An 8,179-nucleotide genomic window follows, 5' to 3' on the forward strand; every position below is an offset into this window, starting at 1 on the left:
GGGAAAGAGAAGCACAAAAAAGCCAGATGGGGCTCCTCCAGGTGACTGAAAAGGGTTTCGACGGCACAGGCAAAGCGTCCAAATGACCAAAAGGCAGTGGAGAGAACGTGTGAAAACTTGATTTGCAAATGATATAACTGAGAAGGGGGATCATCTGGAAAACAGACCGAGAAGTCGCACAATGCAAACCTTCGAGACACAAAAACCCTAAACAGAAGCTTAACCTAACAATATGTGTTTGTGTATGTAGGTGCACCTGTAGGTATTCTATACATAATATACCTAGATTATATATAATAAACATATTCTATATCATGAATTTAATATATAGACTAAGTTTAGGATACATAATATATATTAAGGGCAATATGTATAATATATATATTATGTATCAAATTTTCTACATAATACATACATATTGTGTATCATACATAGAGATACAAATACGCTTGCACTTGTGCACACACACGCACAAGCCACATGATCACAGGAGAGGGGAATTGAATAGAAGTCACAGACTTTTCCTAAGTCCGTCTGTAGGCGAGGACCAAATCACAATGTCCATCCATTCTGGAGGGGTGGGCATTTCCACAAGGATATGTGACCTGGAGGTAAGACAGCTGGGAGCCAGTGCAGGGGCAGCCCACCAAGAGGCCAAAAGGAGACATGTGGAAGCTACCTGCACCAGAAGGACCTGGAAGGTTGTATGCCAGAGGGGGCGATGTCTGAAATTTCTTGACTTTCAGCCCTCCCTTGGCAGGAGTTGGATGTAAGCCAGAGGATGAGTGACTCTCCCAAGATCCCAGGGCAGGCCCAAGCCTGTTTCAGCTGGATTCTGCACTAGGCCAGCACCTGAGGCAATCCTTCCTTTGTGCAGTGTGTGCCTGCGCTCCATGTGATTACCAGCCCTCCATGTGATACCAGCCTATAGGTCTGACAGGCACTGTAGATGCTTCTACGTCTATCTGCCTAATGTCTTCCTAGGAAGTTGATACCAGAATGAGCACCACTGTGTAGATGGGGAGACTAGGGAGGAGAGGCCCATGGTTTGTACAGGGCCACATCCCTGATGACACGGAGGAAAACCGCCAGGTCTGAAAGCAGCTGTGTCCAGACCCGGGGCCCTGGCTCTACCCAGGCCATGTTGGTGTCATAGGTCTGGGCCAGGGGACCCCAAGACGTGACCTCACTTTCCTGGCAATAGAGCCCAACAGAACCTGGAACCTGGGGAACGAGGCATCTACATCCTAGAGGAACCCCCTCCCCATCTCACGTGGCTGTACACATTGTTCTGCTGTGTCCCCATGTGCTGGGGCTGGGGCTGAAGAAAGGGCACAGTTAGGGTGTTCCTCCAGGGCTTTTGACGTTGGGTCAGGTGTCACATGAGTTGCCTTGAGCCATTATCCGGGAGGACCCCAAAGGCAAGCTTTGGAGCCCCAGGCCAGGCCACCACCCTGATGCCAGTCGGGTAGCTCTCTGTCCCTTGCCTGGATGTGTGGAGTTGTGTTGAGGGTGGGTGTTCCTGTCCTGTGGGGTGGGTCTGCCTCCAGCATGGGCAGGCTGATGAGGGGTGAGAAACTCAGTGGGCCAGAAACGTCCACAGCTCTGTCCCAAGCTGGCTGATTGGGATGGAGGAAGCCCAGGCAGTGCCCTTCAGCCCAAGGTTTATGCCAAGCCCTCTAGGTGGACCTCTTTTGTCCCAGGTGGATATGTGATCCGGCCTAGGTCTTTGCCTGATCTGGGAGCAGAAGATCAATTGGAGACGAAGCAGTGATAATGGCCGGGAGGGGCCCTGATACCTCAGAGCTGAGCAGACCCGTCTGCTGGTCACTGTCATGGCAGAGCCCCACGTTGGAGATTGGCGAGGAGCTCATTGATCTGGACACCCAATGTATCTCCCCAAGTGTGGGGCCACCCCACTTATCCCACCCCACGCCCAGCCCTCACTGCCCACAAGGGCCACTGCAGGCTCAAGATTAGTGTGGCCATGGAGGTTTCTCCAGAACCAAGGCCCAAGGGTCTATGGGGCCCAATCCAGGGCCACAAAGAGAGCTCAGCACAGTCAATTCTGACCTGGAGCATCGTGCTAAGCTTCCCCCTGAGTCAGCTACAGGACCCGGAGCACACCAAGGTGGAGCACGAAGGTGAGCAGGCTAGGGCTAAATACTGGGTCCCACAGGATGAGTCCCCAAAGAGTGGTCTTGGGCCTGGAGCAAAGGCTGGCCTCAGACCACCTGTCTGGTAGACTGCAATTTGCCGACACATAACGAACAGAGGATTGGTCTCAAAGGAGGGAAAGGTCTGAAGGCCCCCACACCCCCAATCCCAGCCACAGAAGGGTCACAGATGGTAGAGCAAATTACACCTGGGACGGAGGGGCAGATGTGTAGCAGTCCAGTTGACCAAGCTGAGCCCCATGGGGCCCTGGCATAGTCCTGCGCTTCCTGGAAACCTCATAGAGATGGAGAGGGTGGAAGGAGAAGAGTGCCAGTTACTGCATACGTGTAACTCTAACCGTGGCACGCTGGCTGCTTTCATTCACCAAGGTGGAGGAAGTCCTTGCCATAATAGCGGCATGGAAAGAAGAAAGAAGTAGTATCCAAAGGCAGAGGAAAGACTCCAATGGAACCAGTTCTCTGCACAGAAAATCCTGAAGGCGACCCCCCTCCCCTCACCCCCCAAAAAGAAAAAACAGGACTCAGGAAATTCAGTTAGATTGCAGGGTATAAGCTTCATTGATGCTACAGAAATCGGTTGCCTTATTGTACACTCACCAACAAACTATCCTAATGAGAAAGGAAGGAGACAGCCCCGTGGACAATGACGGTAACAACACAAAGAAAATACCTAGGAGTCCATCCTACCCACGACCTACAAGACCCATAACTCAGAAAAAGGGATGAGAGACATATTGATGAAAGAAAATTAAGACAACACACACCCAACTTGGAAAGATAGGCAGTGCTCATGGATCAGAAGAGTCCATCTTGTTTGTACAAATGATTCCACACACCTGAGGCAATCCAGAGAGTTGATGCCATTCCTCTCAAAATACCCATGGATTTTCTCAGACAAGTATAACCCAGAATTACCAAATGTGTCTGGAAACCCAAAAGAACATAGAGTGTGTCCATATGCTCTTCAGAAAGAAGTGCAGACTTTGGACGTCCCAAGCTGCCTGATTTCCAACTAGACTGCAAAAACTATCATCATCAAGACAGCATGATATTGGCACACAATACATCCAATAGATCCAAGGAAGAGAATGGAGAGCCCAGAAAGAAAGCCACACTTGTGCGGTCAATTCCTCTCTGACAAAGGAGGTGAGAAGGTCCCATGGGGACAAGATAGCCTTTGCAATGAATGGTGCTGGGGAAACTGGACCACTCCACGCACAAGCATTAAATCCCCAGCCATCAGTGCAAGAAGCAAAACAGAAGGTCGTGTCTCTGTCCGTTACCACTGCTCTGGTCAAATTACATCCCGTTGGTCAGAAAGGGAGTTCAGTTCAGTCCAGCTGGTGGGCAAGTCATAGAAAAGAAAAAAACTTGTCATATTCCTACTGCAGTGATTTGACTCTTTTAAAGCACAGTTGTTTCTGCTATTTTTGCAGAATCAGGAGTATACCTTGTTAAACTGTGGAATCTTGAGTATTTCACATAATATTTTTGACACATTGTTCCATGTCATTAAACCTTTTTAATAGCATGATTGAAGATATTAACTGTGAAAGTTTGGTCATACATAAAACAGAGTGTGATGAAGTCTCATGGGCCCACTACTGACCTCCCATAATTATCAGCATTATTACCCTGTAATAGCTTCATCACCTCCACCCCTCACCACCCTTTATTTAGGGACTAATTTGGACACATTCCTGGCATCATGTTGTTTGAATACTTAAGTATTCATAAGTATTCATAAGTATTCACATACTTAAGTCTGCATCTAAAAATTGTACTTTTTAATATGCCACAATGGCATCATTATATTGAAGGCACATAGAATTCATTGTTTAAGGGTTAGTGTTAGGGTAGCCCTAACCCCAACAGACAACACTAACCTGTTAACTAGGAATTCACAAACTGTCTGAAACCGTGGGTGAGAATAGGTCCAGGCTGACATGGTGTGACCCATGCTCGGCCCTCTTCTCTCTCTTCTCGGAGGGACAGCTGGGGTGCTTGCTTGGCAGTTCTGTGGACCTTACAGTCCCCCCCATCGAAGGGCTTACCAGTTTTACCTGTCTCCTTGTGTTGACTCTGAATGACTTGTGGTTTTAGGGATGACAGCTTGATGTCTTCTTTGCAGATTTTTCAGTTGACTGTTTTATAATGGGTTTCCCATTTATTCATTAAGTGAACCATTAGGGATTGCAATTTTCTAATTTTGTCATTTCTTTGCATTTTTGGCTGGAATTTTCCTGTACTGAAAACTTTAATCACTAGGTATGATTATTAACCCAAAATCCAGTTGGTACTGGAAAGGCAGATTAAATGTTTTATTTATTTCCCATTAATTCTCTGTTATCTGTGGCGATTGGTACAGTAGCATTCTCCAGTGACATCTATTTAGTTTTACTTTTCTTATTCCTTTTCATATATTCAATGTGTTTAAATTAATTGAGTCATTATTCTTTCTATACTAACATGACTTCTGACGGCTGTATAGTAAGCTGTCATCTATATAAAGCTATCCTTTTGTAAATATGTCTTTACAGTTGGACATTTTAGTTTCTTTCTTTTTTTTACTAGTAAGGTCCATTTAATATTGTACCAGGAACCGTGCTGAACACTTTACATGTGTTATCTCATCTAATTTTCTCAATAATCCTGTGATGCATCACTCTGAGGTAGTTTCCTATGACATGTTTTCCAAAGTGGAATTTTTGGGTCAAGGGCTGAATTTTTAAAGATTACTGACACGATGGCCAAATTGCCTCTGAGAGTTTTCCCAGTCAATTCTGATACCCACTTCTGGGTTTCAGGTTTCCTTGAGTCCAGGTTGAGGGACGCTGGAGGGAAAATCTCTCAGTGCCTGGTTGGACGTTCTTTGATTTCTCATCTTCTTCCTGAGGGGGATGCCGCTTCTCCCGTCCTCTGCTGGCTGATGCAGTCACAGCAGCCTGCCTGGTTTTAAGGGGAGGAGCGTTTGCAGCTGGAGAGATAACATAGAAAAGAAAATGGGAAGAATTGAGAGGAGGCCTTAGGATGAGCCTGAACACACTGAGCAGAGCAGCCAGGAAAGGGGCCTGGAGACACCGTGGCTTGTGAGTTGGACAGACAGAGGGAGCATCAGGAGGTGAGAGGAAAGTGCTCTAAGGAGTCAGAGTGAGTCAACAGTGAGAATTTCCAGAGGGATTAAGCGCAGAGTGGGCTGAGCCAGGAGGGAGGGGCCAGAGGTGGCAGGTGTAGGTAATTCTGGCTAGTAGGTTTCTTCTAATTGAAGTAGAGTTGATTTACAATGTTGCGTTAGTTTTAGGTGTACAGAAAAGTGAGTATTTTTGAGGTTGTACTCCATTATAGGTTATAACAAAATATTGGGTATAATTCCTTATGCTATACAGTAAATCCTTGTTGTTTATCTATTTTATATATAGTAGTTTGTGGCTCTTAATCCCATACTCCTAATTTGTCCCTCCCCCTTCCTTGGTAACAATGAGCTTTTCTATGTCTGTGAGTCTGTTTCTGTTTTGTAAATAAGTTCATTTGTATCATATTTTAGATTCTACATATAAGTGATATCATATGGTATTTGTCTTTTTCTTTCTGACTTACTTAGTATGATAATCTCTATGTCCATCCATGTAGCTGCAAATGGTATTATTTCATTCTTTATGGCAAATTAATATTCCATTGTATATATGTACCACATCATCTTTATCTGTTCATCTGTTGATGGACATTTAGGTTGCTTTCATATCTTCGCTATTGTAAATAGTGCTGCTGTGAACATTGGGGTGCACGTATTGTTTTGAATCATTTTTTTAGATATATGCCCAGCATTGGAATTGCTAAATCATATGGTAGTTCTATTTTTAGTTTTTTGAGAAACCTCCATAGTGTTGTTTGTTGTTACTGCACCAATTTATATTCCCACCAACAGAGTATGAAGGTTCCCTTTTCTCCACATCCTCTTCGACATTTGTTATTTGTATACTTCGTGATGATATAGCTAGCAGTTTTGACGTGAAGGGAACCAAGAAATGGGACAGTAGCTGGCAGTGTGGAATGATATGGGCTCAGGGAGATTTTTTTTACAGTTAAGCATGTATTTGTGATTCTGGTAACGTCCAGTCAAGAAGGGTGTGTTCATGATTCAGAGAGAGAAGGAACAGTTAAAGAGTGAAGTTCCATGCATGCAACAAGGAATTAGATCCAGGACACAGAGGGAAGAACTTGCTTTTGTCTGGAGCAGGGTTTCCACCATGAAGCATAGGCAGTGGAGGGTGCAGGTGTGGGTGTTCTTCGTATACAGTTTGTCCCGGCTTCTTGCATTTTCTCAGTAAATTATTTGAGAGGGTCATCATCTCCTCGTTGGAAAGAGTAGAATGAGGGAGGCAACTGGAAGCTGAGCTGAGGATGCAGAGCAGGGTTGGGTCTGATTGGAGTTTACAATCAAGATAGTAAAGTGAGAACAGGCAGCGTGTGTGTCTTTCTTCTGGGGTGTCGAGGTGGTCAGGTGCAGGCGGAGGGGAGGGTGGGCCAGGCTGGAAGGTGTGTGAGTTTCCAGGCTGATGTGAGAGAGGGAGAGGGGGATGGGGGCCTGGTTGTGCTGTGGTGGTGGAGCCCGGGATCGACTGGTGAATGTGGGAGTAACCATGTAACCGTGACTGCTTCAAGGCCCATGTGGAGGCTGGAGGTTTAGCGGGGATTCTAGAGGCAGAGCCGAAAGAGTCATATCGGGGATTAGATGTCCATACACTGGTTCACTGGTGACCTGCTCTGGGCCAGGCCTCCCTTGAGGTTCTGGGTGAAAGTGGTGAATAGACACCAGCATCTGCTGAAATGGAGCTGACACTCCGTGAGGAGGAGTGGTCCACGGGCTCGCAGGAGCTCAGGGTCCGGCTCTGGAGGCTGAAGGGAATAATGGGAAAGGGTGATAGGTGCTGTTTTAGGGAGGGTGGGGGAAGTGACAGTTGAGCAGAGATGTGGGTGAGTGAGAAAGTGTTGGTCATGCAAATCCTGGGGCAGAGTGCTCTGGTGCGGGAGCTCCGGGTGGTGCCCAGGGAGCTGCAAGAGGCAGCAGGAGGTGGGTCTTGTGTCACAGCCTCAGCCCAAGGGGGACAGGGAGCCCTGAGGGCTGAGTGAACTTGGGCGCAGGCCTGACGCAGGTGGCCCAGCTGGGGGGTGGACGGGCCGGGTCCTGCGGGGTGAAGTCAGGACTCAAGGTCACGGGTGAGTTACCTCCGTGAGCATCAGTGATGATGATGATGGGGTCGAGTGGAGACCAGGGTGTTGAGTGAGGAGGTGGAGGGCTTATTGAGGGACGGAAGGGCCAGAAGGAGTGGACACTGCAGGAAGAGGGCTGGCAGGAGTGTCAAGGGCGCAGAGGGTTTGGAGGAGTCACAACATTTGAAAGTGCTTGTGGGATAAAGAAGTCACCCCCACTCCCTGTCCCTAAGTGTGTGGGATTGGACGTGACATCCCCATCCAAGAGGCCTGTGGGAGGAAACCCCTGGGCACCCGGGCTGTTGTAAATGCAGGGAAGTGAAGGCAGGGCTTCCAGTCCAGGGTGAGTTTGCCACCAGGAGGACACTCAGGGCTGTTAGAGCTAGAAGTGTGGCCCAGGGGGGCGGCAGCGGGCCAGCCCCCAGCACAGGGTCGGGGCTGCGGCCGAGGTGCTCGGGGTGAAGGGTGCTCGCCCCTCAGGGCACGAAGCTCTGGGGCTGTGCTTCCCTCTTTTCCACGCCGCTCCCCAACCACTGCTGATAGTGTTTTGGCTTGATGAACACATGCACATTCATTCACGCTGGGACACACACACAAGTGATCCTGTCTCCTTTGTTTTATGTCGTATGCAAGATTGAGTTGTAGGGAAGAACGAATTAGGTTTCTGGCCATTAGCAGAGCTACTGTAAGATGGTCTGCATAAGATTAGTTTAGTGTAATGATAATTAATCACTTGAGAACCGAGAGTTGTGGTTTCTTAGGTGTGTGGGTCCAGTAAGTTATGTAGGGAA

This window comes from Lipotes vexillifer, unplaced genomic scaffold (genome assembly GCF_000442215.2).
Source record: "Lipotes vexillifer unplaced genomic scaffold, Lipotes_vexillifer_v1.1 scaffold1344, whole genome shotgun sequence".
Lineage (NCBI taxonomy): Eukaryota > Metazoa > Chordata > Mammalia > Artiodactyla > Lipotidae > Lipotes > Lipotes vexillifer.